The sequence below is a fragment of the Danio aesculapii genome, chromosome 14 (genome assembly GCF_903798145.1).
Source record: "Danio aesculapii chromosome 14, fDanAes4.1, whole genome shotgun sequence".
Lineage (NCBI taxonomy): Eukaryota > Metazoa > Chordata > Actinopteri > Cypriniformes > Danionidae > Danio > Danio aesculapii.
In genome coordinates this window covers 38,134,344-38,152,173 of record NC_079448.1, presented here as the reverse complement: position 1 = coordinate 38,152,173, position 17,830 = coordinate 38,134,344, and positions in this window count along the sequence as shown.

Genomic DNA, 17,830 nt, shown 5'->3' with positions numbered 1-17,830 from the left:
TGCAAATAGTCCATTGTAATGAAACATACTGTTATACCGATGTAAAGCACACGATTGGTCTGTGATTGATAAGCTTGGTAGCAACGACGAATGTTAGCTAGGCTGAGATTAGTGGGAGAAAATATATAGAAGAGTTTAACAAGTGTTGAGTCTCACAGAGAAGCTCCTGATGGATATTTTTGTTTTCTGTTTACTTTATGATTAAAGTTGTTGGACATTCAGTGGTTCCTGCCTCTTTCGATGAGCATGAGCTGCTTTGGGCTACTTCTATAGTAGCAGCACACGTATTTCTGGCAAAAACCCAAAACACTGGCAAAGAATCTCAGCATAGTGGAACATAGAAACACCCCTACCTAGCATTTTGCAGGTGTTATTGCCTGGGCAGCACAGATAGAATGCAGAAGTATGCTTACAACGGCATCATCTACGGCAAAGTATCCTTAAAGTGAAAGTTCAACTGTCAACATTCACTCAACCTTCACTTGTCCTAAACATGAGAAACAAAACTTATTCACAAAAAAAAAATACATTTTGAAAAAAATAAAAATAAATACAATAGCCGTATTCGGGTTTTTTTTTTAACTGTTTTTAATGGTTACCGGTTTCAGTGTTTACCGTTACTTCTAAATATCTACTTTTGTAGAAAAAAGAAACATAAAAAGGTTTGAAATCACTTAAGGGTGAGAAAATGATGACAACATTATCATTTTTGGGTCAACTATCTCTTTAAAAGTCTGGCTGCATCAAGAAGTGCAACATGAATATTGTTATTTAATGAGAAAACTATAGAAAATTAAAGTTCTTTGTTGTGATGCTGCTGGGATCTCTTGTTAAAAACGTAGTAGAAATTTGTGCTGGGATCAAATGAGTTTACGTCAATGTATCTGGATGGAGAAAACGGACATGGGAGTTCAAAGACCAAAGAAATAATCAAGACTATCATGAGCAACAGATGCAAAAAACAAACATCTGTTAGGATAGGATTTTAAAGGGTATCCAAGACAGTGGAACATCACTTTAGTAATGGAGGAATTAATAGTTTTATTTAGGTTTGACAGAATCTTTTTATTGTACTACTTTACAACAGCTCCGAATCTAGTGTTAGTTTTTGACTGAGGATTTGCGTTGCTATTTTTAAGTTTGAAATTGACACGTTAGACTTCGTTGACACGTCTTTGTTGAGTTTTGACTGACAGGTTGGCTCTGTGATAATGAGATGGGTGAGTGATGTGGAGATATTGGTGGCAACTCCCTAAATTACAGCACTAAATAGAAAGGAAGAAGGAGATAGGAAGTGCAGGGGGAGAGAATGGGTTTTTCAATGAGCTTGACTCTCTTGGGAAAGAAGCGGTCAGTAGACGATTGTGATTAGGGTCAGGGTGGGCATATCATCAGAGGGACTGGACAAATTTATTGTTGGGTTAGGGTTAAACATATGGTTGTGTGCTTTCGAGACCCAAGGTTATAGTTACAGTTCAGATGGGAATGTCATATGGATAAAAAGTAAATGGGATAAGAAATAAAGTAGTGGACAATGTTACATTTTCCTTTATATTTAATTAGATAAGTTGGCAGTTCATTCCATTAATATATTATTAAATTATATAACAATATTTTATTTGTTATTTATATATTTAGTACAATTATTATGACATTTATTAAATTACAACATGACATTATTATATTATTATTGCATTATTATATACATTACATTAAAAAGTTATGGTGATAAGTTAAAATATACTATATTTGACATATTATGTTATATTATATTATTTCATATTATATCATATCATATCATATCATATCATCATATTGTTATATATGATATAACACAGAATAATATAATATAATATAATATAATATAATATAATATATATAATATATATTATATAATATCATATTATATTATATTATATTATATTATATTATATTATATTATATCATATCATATCATATCATATCATCGTATCGTATCGTATCATATCATATCATATTATATCATATGTTATTATATTATGTTATATCATATCATATCATCATATCATATTATATCATATCATTTCATATCATATCGAATTATTTTATATTATATTATATTATATTATATTATATTATATTATATTATATTATATTATATTATATTATATTATATTATGTTTCTATTTTAGAAGTGCAGAGAGCATTACTCTACATTAAACAACCCTAAATATACTGGTGCCATATTTTCAAGACTAGAACATACGCTATCTCAATCTCTTTGGCATTTACCATAGTAAAAGAACACAATCCCTCTGCATATAGTGGCATCTTGTTGTTCTTCATTGCCCTCTGATAACATTTGGAAAGCGTTTGTTTGACCATTGGAGTCATGCACAATTTGTATTACTTAACAAGACATAAAGGTCCAAGCTCATCATTAATCCGTACACTATGTCTCATTCCGTCAGTCTGCTTGCATTTCGCTATAGACCTGCCCGATGGATTAACTCGAGATGTCAGCCTTAATCAACTCGCCGCCTAAGGTGTAATATTCTAATTTGGCTATAAAACAGGGACATGCAGGCTTTCGTGGGTTAATTACATCTCAGCCCAGAAGAGTGACAGCCAGAGAGTTTGACAGATAGATAGACAGATAGATTGATAAATAGATAACTTTGACCCCAGGGCTCCTTGTGAATTTCACTTACACACTGAGATGGCTCTACCTAAACTGTTTATTAACGAGCAGAGGGAGGATAGGAGGAGGGAAAAAAAATAAATTACTAGAAAAATAAATTAACGTGGGCTTGCAGCCTATCTCTGTCCAATCAAATGGCCAAAGATTACCCAGTATAATTATACTAAAGGGCAATTGGTTGATATGAGTGCAGGTCGGAGGTCGTGGCCGGCATAAGTGATTCGCTGGTAGACTGTAATGCGGTCTGCTCGTCTCCGGCTTTGACCCTATTCCACTGCCTGATTGCTGCCTGTCACCTTCTCTTCAACTCATGTAAATTGTGTCTGCGACTCCAGCAGTGGTACGGAAAAAACAGGTGGGGGGGACCAAGTGTTTGTGTGTGCAGGAGGGGTTTTCTCTGTCCAGCCAAACTGCGGACGCTCAGCCTGTATCGAAACCCATGTGTCTGTAATGGTTTCTGGGTGGCAATTTGAGCGACGACGTTTTGGACTCATCCTCCTTAATAGGTTGTCCTCCTCCAGGCTAAAATTGAATAGCCCCGACATGGCCCAAGGCGGGCGATAAAAATTCAATAATTCGGCCGGGGTCAGAGTCCTGTCATTTTTTGGGGATGGGGGTGAGTAATTATGCTGCACTAACATGAGGAGGGGGCGGAGGGGGTTATTGGATTGAGGAGGAGGTGCACTTCAACTTTGATGGTAGCATAACCTTGACTAGTTCTCCAAGTTTCAAGGTATAAGACTGGCTGCAGTAACCCTGACAGTCTAAATACCCTTAAAGCTTTGTGTGCTGTTCAAAAAAATAATCTGAGGATTTACGCAGTGAACATTTCATGGCATTTGTAGAAAATTCCATTTCAGATGCACAATTAGTTTGATTTATTAAGGTTTGTTTACTGGTGTTTGTAAGAAAATGTGTGCTGACAAGTATAAACATGCAATCAGAAGATATATCAGACCTCCTAGTGTTTTATGATTGTTTTGCGATTTTTTTTGCGATAAAATGACTGATTTTGTGGTCGTAATTCCAGGTAATTTGCAGACAATTTTGCGATTTAAAAAAATATATACAAATATAAAAAATTGTACCATATTAGGTAGCCTACTATGTTAGGTGTACAATATGACACAGATTCATATGACATTGACACTAATCATAAAAATAAAGCTTCTTTATTTTGGTCTCTTGTCAAGACAAGATCTAAAACCGATCTAAAAACAGTAGGGATTAAGCCAAAGGAAGGTTGTATAACTCTTATTTTTATCCACAATCTTACTTTCTTTCAGATTTCACTCCCTGGAGCATCTGACGTCATGTACCTCACTCAGGACATGTGTTAGGGCTTCCCCTACCATAATACACCTAAAACACGGATTGCCGTAAAACTCGTCAATGGCTGAAAACTTCAATGGCGTTTTCTCTTGCTAACTGCAGGAAAAGAGTTAAACAAAAACATTTATCGATTTTACACACATCCTAAACCAGCCATACATGTAAAGCACAAATAATGTCCTTCAATTCGGTCACGTCCAGTGGCCGTCATGTATCAATCTCCATCATTGTAAGCTCCTTGCTGTTTCTGTCTGTTCTATTGCTCCGTTTGTCAGATGTTTCACACTTTCTTTTGCAGTCTGAAGTGCGTCAAATGCACAAAACGCCCACTTCGGGCCACAGAATGTCTAATCCAATTCAAATGCATTGACTTCACATGTAAATCACACTTGCTTCATCTGTGTCAGGCTGCAAAACATTCTCCCCCACTCTCGCGTAAGGTTTGCATTGTAACTTCATTTTTCGAGAGACACTGAGATACATCACGTGTACTATGTATGCAACATCTATAAGTCATGTGAAACAATTAATTTCTCACTGAAATAAATATAATTTGATTATATGGTTTGAAATTGGATGTTTTATGAGATTCTTAATTTTTTTTGTGATTATTTTTAACTAAGAATTAAGAATTTTGCATGATCGCAAAAAAAATTGCGACTTTTTGTTGATTTTGCGTTGGATTCAGCGATCGCAGAATCGCAAAAAGCTAGGGGGTCTGATATATATCACATAAGGCAAAATGTGTTGTCTGTTAAAGAAGGAACATCAAACTTACTAGTTTTATATTTATTTTGTGATAGCTTTTAGAGGAGACATGTACTTTGTTCATTATTTTAGTTTTTTTTTAAATGTTATCTTCAGCTTTAAAATAAAACTGACTCCATAAATATGTTAATACACAAATTCTAACATTTAAGCATTTCATATAGTGGGCTTAAAAAACTTGAGTCTAAATGTTGCTTTTATTTACAAAAATAATTCCTAAAATTCTGCATTACTAACTTACTTTCAAATGCAAATCATTTGTATCAATAAATAGTAAATGTAAAGTAAAGGTAAAATGTTCCCACATAAAAATACCTGCCTGATCTGATATTCTGAATTCGTACCAATTCCTACGAGTTCAGTTTTATGAAAATGTACGATTTTAAAAAGGTGGCATGGCACCCAACCCCGCCCCTAAATCCAACCTTCAGTGTGGCTAAATTGTACAAATGAGATCGTACAAATTCATGAATTAGCAACTAAATCAAAAAGTTACGATATGCCGTGAGATCGTTTTGGAAAATACGTTTGGAAAATAAAAAAGTATATGCTTGAAAAATTTATGTAAAATACTTTATTACTTTATTATTACGCTAAACTGTTAAAGCAAAATCGATAAAATGAACTGGTGTGACATCATATTGAACAAAATCAGGCTAAAATGAAATCATTTTCAGTAGTTCACTTTCCCTAACCACAGATTCTGGAAATCTTGTAAACATCTTCAAATTTGCTCTGTGGTGATGATGCGTTACGTGGGTGTGGCTTTAAGACTCTTCCTTTTTTAATGGTTCATTAATTCTATTACAGTCTTTGACAACAAGTAAAACCATTAAACACTGGAGAGCTGATTTACGCGAAAAGCTCAAATGTAATTCTAATTGAACACTTTCGCATTGTATTGTTTAAATTTAGCTAATATTAATAATTTATACTAGTTTAATAAATCAATAAATAGTTGAACTACTATACATTATTAATATTACAACTATTATAACAAATGATGAAATAGGTATTTAAGTATTAAGTTATTATCTTCAGAGATTTTTAAAATTAGGTTATATCTTATATAACTATATTTTAATATTTTTATGAAATTATAAAAGCTTGTTTATCATATTAGGATCTTATGGTGTTTGTATAGTGATGTTTTTTTATGTTCTTGTTGGGTCTGTTGCAACGTAATTTTGTTCTGCATTACAGTTTTATTGTGATGTTTTGAATGACAAAAATAAAGGAAACTGAACTTGTATGGGTTGGATTTGGGGGCACGTCACTTTTTAATAATTTTTAATAATGAAATTGTATGAATTCGTATAATTGAACCACTTTTTTCACAATATGTAACTTAGTTATGTTTCCTTTTGAGTTTGGGCTGCTTTTTCATGTCTAATATTGTAAGGTCACTTGATGTAAAGCTTTAAAGCAGTTTCGTTCATTCATTAATTTTCCGTCTGCTAGTCCCTTTATTCATCAGAGGTCGTCACAGCGGAATGAACCACCAAGTTTTCCAGCTTATATTTTACACCCAGTACTGGGAAACATCCATACACACTAACTCATACAGTACGGCCAGCCTGATCTCATGAGAAAACGTAAGTATTTTACGTTTTGACAGTTTAGTGGCTAATTTGTACGAATTCGTACGAGTTCAGTCGTACGAAATTGTACGATTTTAAAAAGGAGGCGTGGCACCCAACCCCACCCCTAAACCCAACCGTCATTGGCGGATGAGCAAATCGTACTAAATTGTACGAATTAGATCGTACGAATTCATACGAATTAGCCACTAAATCAAAAAGTTACGAATTTCCGTGAGATTGTGTTGGTACGGCCAATTTAGTTTATTCAGGTCACCTATAGCACATGTCTTTGGACTGTGGGGGAAACCGGAGACGAAACCCACACCAACACGAGGAGAACAGCAAACTCCACACAGATATGCCAATTGACCCAGTCGGGACTCGAACCAGCAACCTTCTTGCTGTGAGGGGACAGTTCGAACCACCGAGCCAACGTGTCACCCCTAAAGCAATTTCAAATGTGGCAATTTTAAATGTGATACTCAGTTACTTTATTATTAAGGCTGAAGTGCTTTTTAGACTGGAAGGCAAAATTTCTTGCCTGCATTCATGCGCATAACATATATTTTCAGAGGATCCCCATATATGTCACAAATCAACAATCGTAATTCTCCATAAAATGTCACAAAAGCAGAAAATTGAAAAGGAGGGAAGATGAGTCTCCCTCCTCAGAGAGCAAGCTGAACACAGGGTGTCACATGTCTTTTGTCCTGTCAGTTTTATATGACATTATTATTCTCGGGGTTGTAAATTCCAGGCATGTTAAGATCTCCGACAACAACAATATAAAATTCAATCAATGAGGTGCTCTTTGTGTCTGCCCCGGCGGATGTTGTGCTGCCTGTGCGAGTTCTTAAATCACAGGCAGGAGGATTCTGCATAATTGCATGCTGGCGCAGATCTGATGTGGGCTGTCTACGCGCCGGCCTGAGCGTTATTGAACTAATGTGAATTGCTGTTTCAAATGGCCTCATAAAATCAGGCCATTGACACAGGGTCAGTTTGGAATGGCGTGTTTTGTTGCACGTTTTATTGTGCTATTAATATTAAAATGTGCTATTGAAGTTAATAATATTTATGTGTGATATTGACACTCAAATGTGATATGTCGCTGTGTCTGGCATGAATGTGGCGTGCACGTATAGATTTATGTGTACTGGCAAGACAGTATATTTAGAATTTTGTCTTGTCTTGCTCCATACACCACAATGTATTCACCACAGTTGTTTATTTTAAATGTAATAGTTGAGCTGTCATCGCTGCCATTATATGCAACTTCAACCACATTTCGTATAAATATTTATTGCACTTCTGTTTTGCATATCAAATGCTGTATGACTGTAAAGATGGAAGTTCAGACAGTTCTTGAAATACATGCAATAAAGAAATGTAGACAGTTAAAGGCAGAATTATTAGCCCCCCTTTGATTTTATTTATTTTTTTCTTCATAAAATATTTCCCAAATGAGGTTTAACAGAGAAAGAAAATTTTCACAGTATGTCTGATAATAATTTTTCTTCTGGAGAAAGTCTTATTTTTTTATTTTGGCTAAAATAAAAGCAGTTTTTAATAATAATAAAAAACTAATAATTATTAGTTAATAATTCTGACTTTAACTGTATATATATGTATGTGTATATATATGTATATATATAATGTGAACGTCCTGTAAATGTATTTTTGATTAATGTTTCTGAATTGTGTGACAAATTAAAACAAAACAATGACAAAAATTAAACATGTTAGGTCAAAAGTAGTCAGTTACTTGCATTAAAGTAAATATCTAATAAAGTAATCCGACTGTGTCACTTTTTAATCTTATAATATACTAGATTATGCCAGCATGCATAATGTGTGTTAAATAAATCCAGTAAATATTTTGTCTTTCTGCGATGTATTGCGATATGAAAACAGTTTTACCACATGGCTTGAATGATGGCTTTAAATATCATATAAATATATACTTATATTTACTTTAATTCAAGTAACTGACTACTTTTGGATTACTTTTGACCTAACTTGTTTAATTTTTGTCATTGTCATTTGTCATTGTCTTGTTTTAACTTGTCACAAAATGAGTCAGTTACTTGCATTAAAGTAAATATCTAATATAAGTGATCCGACTGCGTCACTTTTTAATCAGTAACAACAATTTGTTTCCATCATTGCTAATTTACAGTAGGAAGTCAGTCTTTTTTATTTATTTGTGTTTCGATTAGGACTGCACTATATATCGTTTGAGCATTGATATCTCAATGTGTGTGTTCACAATAGTCATATTGCAGGTGTGCAATGGTGAGCTGGGGCTATAGTTGATCAGCATAACATTTATAACCAGTATAACCGTAACAGAGTGAAAGTTTATCATTTGCATGTGTTTTAAAGGCATTTCAAGAGAGTTTAAAGTAGGGATGCTCTGATCAATCTGTAAAAATTGCTATCGGCCGATAACCACATGTAATGACTCAATCGGTACTCGCCAATCTGGCCGATCCCACGAACCAATCGCAGGGGTTTGTTTATGAGTTTACAAGCAAAGGAAGACGCACTTGCTCTCCCATATATTATGCATAGCCTACAGCAGCCACAACACATGAGGAGGTAAATGATGCGTGGGGGTATAAGCGATCAATGAGCTCGCGTCACAACAGCTAAAATCCAGATGGGGTACGACTTGTTTATACAGTCTATTGGCGCAATTATTTTTTTTAGTAAATTTTTTTTATGAATAGTTAATAATTTAACTTCTAATATACTTATTGCAATAAGCAGTAGTTTATAGGCATATTTCCTTTTACTAAAATAGTAATGGATTTACAGGTGTGCATTTGAACTTATTATGCATCAAATATGTGCTCCAGACTTTTTTTTTTGATTGCTGAATTCTTTCATCATTTGCAGTGTTTTCTAAATTGCAGTGTTTGTCATTTTTCTTACCAATTTTCATATTTGTGTTATATTATTTTCTGTAAAGCTGCTTATGGCCATGACATGTCCACACTAAATTGTTAAAAGAGATGTTTAAGGTATTATATGCAGCATCCTTCATTTTCTTAGGTAAGGCGAGATCATACTCGATCACCATGACAAAGAATCAGTTCTTGGGATCGACTGCAAAAATCCCGATCGGAGCATCCCTAGATTAAAGCATTCAGGCACAAAAAAGTAAATTTGTTGACAATTTTACTGAATAAAGACTATACAGTGTTGTTGTACATTTATATCATTCAATTTCCATATTGTTTGACTCTCCTATTATTAAGCACTGTTTGTTTTACTTGTTGTTGTTGCTGTTTTGTGATTATTTTTGCTTGCAGTTTTTATTTTATATAGTTATTTATTTTTATATATGATTCACACCTTTAGAAAATCACCCTAATCAATCCTAATTAATGATTTCTTTGCAAATAGAGCTGGTCAAGCCATGTGGTGAAACTCTATTCATATCGCAATATATATCGCAGAAAAACGAAATATTTTTTCCAATATTGTGCAGCTCTAGTTTCGATACTTCACTGGATTTATTTGCACACACATTATGCATGCTGGCAAAAGTCTGAATGTGTAATTGCTGACGAGATAATGATCGAGCATTATCTGATAGCCATGTCATTAGGATGCTAATGAGAGATTGGTCTATTCTGGCCAGCCTCGTCGTCACTTTGTGGCTTAATGAGAATGACACGGCCCACCTGAGACGGATCATCCTCCAGTTAATATTTCCAATCTGTTAATCAATGAGCTAATCGATAGATGCTCGGGTGAGAAGGAGACAGCCCGGGTTCCCCAACTGAGAGCATGTGGCCCCGCTGGGATTACAGGGGCCACACGCTGGCTCTCTGGATCAGGTGGCGTCTCCAGCAGCAAGTCTCTTGGCAGATTTTCAAATGTTTTATTGTTTAAATTCTTGATGTTTTGAATCATTATACAGTGATCGGCTGACTCTGAGCAGTAGCCATCATTCAATTCAGTTCATCTTTATTTCTAAGGCTTTTACAATGTAGATTGTGTCAAAGCAGCTTAATATAGCAGTCATAGACAATGATTATGACTTGTTCCTCATTTTCATTAGAAAAAATACAATCCACCTCCAGTATTTGATATTAATTTTTTGACATTCTCAGTCAAAAAGGTGGCAACGTTGGTGTTGTATTTTAAGTGGTACTAGTAAATATGAACTTGTAATGTACCCGCATTTATTTCATGTAACTCGTTTTGATGTACAGTAGTCCCTCGCTATAATGCGGTTCACCTTTCGCTGTTTCGTAGTTTTGTAGATTTTTTTTGTGCAATTTCACATGCTTTTTTTTTTATAGCGCATAGGTCAGTTCTTCGGCCTAATTGGCTGTAGACCATTGTCAATCAATCTCCTCCGTGTCTCCTGTGCAGTACAGAATGCGGTAAGCTTGCCAAATTAACATAAATCTTCAATCGCTAGCAGTGTGAGTTTCAACAAGGATGCAAAAAGGGTTCTAACTGTCCGCAGCATGACCATCATAAAGGGGCTGAAACACTGGATGCACCACGCAGCACCATGCAAACATAGGTTTTTAGGGTACGCACACTGGTGCCCAGTTACGACTCGGCACACCGTTCATATTTCTGCTGCACCACAGAGCGCCATCTGAATATTTTCATTTTAAATAACATGCGAATGTGTGTGTCCGTGCTTACTTTCAACTGTCATGTGCACGGTGCATCCACTGTGACCCCCGGATGGAGCCTGCTGTCCCTTTGTGGATCAGTGACTGCAGGAAAAATAACATTAGGCCTACGCTGGACGCCAATATTAACCGCACTAAAGCTAAAAATCCTTACAATCCTTTTACTGACAGCGATAAATGTTTGCGCCTGACAGGTTTTGATCTTTGGTTTAATTCTATAATATTGGACTTATTTTTTTTTACAAAAGTTTGAACTTTGAACGTCTTTAAACAAGAGAGAAAAGTGTAAAGATGTTAATGCCTGTCTGAGGAAAGTGTATAAAGTGTGTAGTGAGAAGTTTTACAGCCTTAAATCATCTAAAATAATTGTAAAAAATAAAGTTGTCTTCTTCTTGGATTTCACCTATCGCGGGCTATTTTTAGAACGTAACTCCCGCGAATAACGAGGGACCACAGTACTGTTTCTTTTTACTGATTCTGGGAGAAAATATGGAGCATAGACTGCACCGTGAGTTGTGTTTCAGAGTTTAAGGAAAACTTCAGAATAATGCTCATTCATGAAGTTGTGTGTGTTCATCTTAACATATGCACACTTTGGTCAGAGGGTGTTTCACCACTTTGGTTAGGGTGTTTGCATGCCTGTTTAGTGTGATTAAAATCATTGAATGCCACATAATTTCATATGATTAGATCTTTTCAATAATTATGAGCTTAATCCTATAAGTATTGTGCTTGACTGAGGTAGAGTTTAATTGCAGTATTGCCTAAATTGGCTGTGTTACTGTAATCCTATAACTAAATTGAACTAATATTGAGATAATTTTGTATTATTATTTTATAAAATAACAAATCTGACAGAGTTGAACAGACTATATGTTATTCTGGGTGTATTGTTTTGTGTGCTAAAGATCAAAGTGCAAAGGGGCAATATATATATATCTCCTACGAACAGTGTAATAAGAAAAGCTTTGTCTAATATGCTGCAGGTCGCGGAGCAGTAGCTGAAAGGAGGTCTTTATTTTGACACAAGCGGCCCCCTTTAAAAAGCTTATTATGTTATTGTGTGGTAGTGGCAGTGCCGGTCCGTCCCTATCCCCGTCCCCGGCCTCGGCCCTGAAAACAGGACCGAGCTGCAGCACATTAGAGCCAATAAATGTGCGTTGGCACTACTCAATTTAAAGTAAAGCCCTCTCTTGCCTGGCCAGTCTGCCTCATTCCTAATAGGGTATTCCACAAACGCAGCTCATCAATTCCTGGGTATCTCATGTATGGCTACTTTTTCCTTTTTTTTGTTGTTGCTTTTTTTCTCTCTCTTTCTTTCTCTCTTTGTGTGTGTGAGAGAGAGCGGGCAGATATAGAGTAGTTTAAGGTTTGTGATTTCCAAGATTAAAGATGCTTGTCATCTTAGATTAGATGAGGATGAGATGTGTGAAAGCTGTTGATGTCACCTACAGGAATTTTGAAGTTATTGTTTTGTTTAATTTGTTTAAGGTTTATTTGTTTATTGGTCTAAGCAGATTTTTAGACCTTGCGTTGCTGCACTGAAAAAGGTTCTTTGATTTCTGCAGAGAGGCTAATATGAACCGACAAGATTAAATTTAAGCCTCTAAAGTTCACAGAGATTTTCTGCTGTGTGTATGTGTGTGTGTGTGTGTGTGTGTGTGTGTGTGTGTGTGTGTGTGTGTGTGTGTGTGTGTGCGCGTGTGTGTGTGTGTGTGTGCGCGCATGTGTGTGTGTGTGTGTGTGTGTGTGTGCGTGTGTGTGTGTGTGTGTGTGTGTGTGTGTGCGCGTGTGTGTGTGTGTGTGTGTGTGTGTGTGCGTGCGTGCCTGCGTGCGTGCGTGCGTGTGTATCTGTGTATTGATTTGGATTTTGTGATAATCATTAGGTATGTATTTAGAGTAATTTATATGTACAGTATTTCAAGAGAATATATAAATATAGATATAAAGATATATAAATATGTCAAATAATTATATAACCGTTTATATATTTATTCATTCATTCATTCATTCAATCACTGGTCGCCACAGTAGAATGAACCACCAACTAATCCAGCATATGCTTTATGCAGCGGATGCTCTTCCAGCTGTAACCCATCACTGGGAAACACCTATACACTCTTATTCAATCACACACACTATGGAGAATTTAGCTTATTCAGTTCACCTGTAGCACATGTCTTTGGATTTGTGGGGGAAATCGGAGCACCCGGAGGAAACACGGGGAGAACATGCAAACTCCACACAGAAATGCCAACTGACCAACTGATATATATAAAATGTGTCGGTGTACAACTAGTAAATGACTAGTTTTGATTTTAAGCAAGTGTTATTTATAATATGTTTATTGTTTCAGAATGATTTGCTATCTCTAAAATGTTTGAAGTTATTAGTTAGTATTTTAAGAAGCACTTGACAGCGATTTAAAAAAAAACAACAACAACTTTATTAAACATCTTAAACTGCAGTGCTTTTTTTAGTTTTTAAGTGTTTTTAGTTCAGGGTGTCCACTGGGTCTTAAAATGTCTTAAAATGTCTCAAATTTAAAAAACTAAACCTTAGGCCTTAAAAAGTCTTAAATTCACTAAAATATTGTGTTGCAAGCTTTAAATCATTTTTTAAAGGGGTCTTAATTTTCCTTTGTCCATGTAAAGCTACTCAATCAGGTCGACACAATCCAATGATCAATAGTATATCTCAGTAAAACCTAATTTTGTATATTTAACTTTTTTATTGCAAAGAGATGCAATTCACAACAGCTTTTAGATATTTTTACAGCAAATTCCCCATTAAATTTACTAATCAGTAAAAGGAAACAAAACAATTACATGATGATTCCCCATGATGATTCCCCATGATAATACCAGGCCATTAGAAATAACCCTTGGTGGTTAAGCCTGTATAAGTCTAAAATTCCATTCTTAATAGTCTTAAAAGGGTCTTAAAATGTCTTAAATTTGACTTGATGAAACCTGCAGAAACCTTGTAGTCTATATTTGACCATGTAAAAAGTGTGAAGTTTGCAATTTCACTATTACAGTGTATCAATGTGTGTGTGCATTAATATTAAGACACAAATTTGTATAATGGCATGGGTTTAACACAGGTATTACATATTTCAAAAGGCATATAAATTATGAAATTATATATATCATAAAATATTATTAATGATAATAATTATTATTATTATATTATTAAAAAACATTCAGAAAGTAAACATGCACCAGTTCTTTTGAGGAATAGATTAGGGCAATAGCAAATACTGTTTATACAGTATATCAAAATCAATAGAAACCTATGGAATACAAGTACATGTGTGTGTGTTTGTGTTTATATCTTCATATCTCCTTTAATTCATTAGATTACAATGCAATAAACAAAATAAAAAACACCTTGAAAGATCCGTCTCACATATTTTAAAATCCCAATAATATGTTTTATACACTAAGTATTCCCTCAATTCAGTTTTGACATCATTATAATATTTATATAGATTGGAAAGCTCTTTGGACACTTCCAATAATTAGAAAAACCTCACGTGAAGAGCGTCAATAAGTTTTCTGCTGCGCTATCATTAAGTGCCGGTGGGATCTGTATCAGAAACTAATAAAGGACAAGAGCACAACAAGCGTTCTCAATGACTGATGGCCCATTGATCGCCTGCAGTTTCTCCCTGATGCTCACTTGTTCCAGTCTTCTTTTCATCTTTCTGTTCCTCTGAGAATGTCAGGATGAGGGAAAGAGACACACATACATGAATTTACACTCTTCAGTTGTGCAAGTGACTGGCCTCCGCAATTGATCGTGACTTTTCACCTTCTCTTTATCCCGTTGCTAACAGCCTCATTTAAATTCTCCATTTGGCCCCAGGTGATTCAGTGGCTGATTAATAAGTGGAGTCTCCAGCTTTACTTCTGCAGCCTTTGATATACAGGCATGTCCAAAAGAGGCCCCGATTTCAAAGATGGCCCACCGTCGGCATACATATTCACACCGAATGCCCTGCGCTGGCATCCTACGCCAACATTAAGCTCCTTTATGTAGCGGGTAGCGCACTAATTGGGCCGTCCTTGAGAATCTGCCATATCGATTAGTGTTCACATGAGTCTACTGTACATCTGCTAACCTTACTCGAGAGTTAGATGTGATTCTTGCTAGAAGTTTTCCTGCAGCCTTTGTGTGCTTTCCTTTAAACCTATGCTGGTGCAGTTTTTAAACGAGCTCATTTATTTAGTATGCACTTAAAATAAATAGAAGTTGTAAATAAAGATTGTTAGAAGATCCACATTTGGGTGACATATGGAAAAAGCCCTATTGGGGTAACGTTTAAATTGGTAACATTTTAGTTTAGGTCACAATTCATGCTATTAACTACTGGCTTACCAGCCTATTATTAGGATATTAACTGTTCATTAATTATAAAGCATGATTCTGTATCCTGGCAACGCGGTGGCGCAGTAGGTAGTGCTGTCGCCTCACAGCAAGAAGGTCGCTGGTTCAAACCTCGGCTGTGTCAGTTGGCGTTTCTGTGTGGAGTTTGCATGTTCTCCCCGCGTTCGCGTGGATTTCGCGTGGATTTCCTCCGGGTGCTCCGGTTTCCCCTACAAGTCAAAAGACGTGGCATAGGTGAATTGGGTAAGCTAAATTGTTCGTGTATGTGTGTGAATGAGTGTATGGGTGTTTCCCAGTGATGGGTTGCAGCTGGAAGGGCATCCGCTGCGTAAAACTTGTGCTGGATGAGTTGGATGTTCATTCCGCTGTGGCGACCCCGGATTAATAAAGGGACTAAGCCGAAAAGAAAATGAATGAATGATTTTGCATCCCTAATCCTACCCAAAACCTAAACCCAACTACCTTATTATTTGTTAATAAACAGCTAATAAGTAGTTTATTAGGCTAGTAGTTTTAGTTGATGGTTTGTTAATACTGTGGATTGTGACCTAAACTAAAGTGTTACCTTTAAAATGTAACCCTTTATTGTAAACTATACGTTTATAGTCTATATAATACGGTTTGTATTCTAGTGTGTAATTTTTTTAATGTTTACGTTTTTCTTTATTCAAAATGTCTTAATTAACTTTCACATATTAATTGCTGTACTTTAGTAATTACTTGTAATAAATTGTAGGATTTAATATACATTTCTTATATATACACACAATTATATACACACACACACACAATTAATATACAATTAGTATATAATTAAATATTTAATTACAGATAAATGCAGTCTAATAATTAAGTTCAATTCATTCAGACACAAAAAAAATCATTTTTTTAAACAAAAATAGTAAAATGTTTGGGTATAATTGTTATAATTTAGTAGAAACATCAACAGTCAGTTTTGTGATGTCTTATAAGATTTCACAGTTTCTACTTGATTCAATCATATTACCCTTTTTTTCTTTTTAAATCAATTACTCAAACTTGACATACTGTCCATTTTTAACTGACCTTAAATGCAAATTTACAAATAGCATACATCTTACAAAAGTATAAAGTATATATGATCACATTTTTGTATTTTATACTATACAATATATAATGTATAATATATGCTAAGTGTGTGTGTGTATATATTATTAAATATTTTTCAAGACACTTCTATACAGCTTAAAGTGACATTTAAAGGCTTAACTGGGTTATTAAGGTTATCTAGGCAGATTAGGGTAATTAGGCAAGTTATTGTATAACAATGGTTTGTTCTGTAGACTATCGATAACAAATATAGCTTAAAGGGGCTAATAATTTTGACCTTAAAATGGTTTTTTTTTTTTTTTTATTAAAAACTGCTTTTATTCTAGCCAAAATAAAACTAATAAGACTTTATCCAGAAGACAAAATATTATTAGACATACTGTGAAAATTCTCATCCTTGCTCTGTTAAACATCATTTGGAAAATATTTTAAAAAGAAAAAAAAAATCAAAGGGGGGCTAACTCTAAAGCAGGCCAAAGCAGTTTTTAATTTTTTAAACATCATTTTAAAGTCAAAATTATTAGCCCCTTTAATCTATATTTTTGTTCGATAGTCCACAGAACAAACCATCGTTATACAATAACTTGCCTAATTACCCTAACCTGCCTATAACCTAGTTAACCTAGATAAGTCTATAAATGTCACTTTAAGCTGGATAGAAGTGTCTTGAAAAATATCGAGTCAAATATTATTTACTGTCATCATGGCAAAGATAAAACAAATCAGTTATTAGAAATGAGTTATTAAAATTATTATGTTCTGAAATGTGTTGAAAAAAATCTTCTCTCCATTAAACAGAAATTGGGGAAAAAATAAACAGGGGGCTAATAATTCAGGAGGGCTAATAATTCTAACTTCAACTGTATAAATATTATGCTAAGTGTTTTATATTATTCTTTTTCTCGCAATACAAGTTAATTACAATATATCCAATACACTATGTACTTAAAATCCTATGTTTATTACACGTTTATACGTTTCTTTTATATTTCCTTTATCTCTGCATCTTAATAGATCTAATTTCACCCCGCAGTTGACCCTTGTTTTCAGCTGTGTGTTCAGTCATTACAGTAATTAGTGTGTAGACAAAGTGTAGTGCTACTTCATTAACAGAATGACACATGTTTGTCCATCTCCATTACTCCATTTAGCCTCCTTCAAGACTGATGGCTCACTTCCTAACTAGTGTGTCCAATAACTAGGGGCTGTTCAGCCATAAGTGTAATGTTGTCTTCACTAACTGGCCCATTGATCTCGTCAGATGAGCCATTAAACTTTAACGGGGCTGTCTTCACGCAGTCACACGATTAATAGAGCCGTAA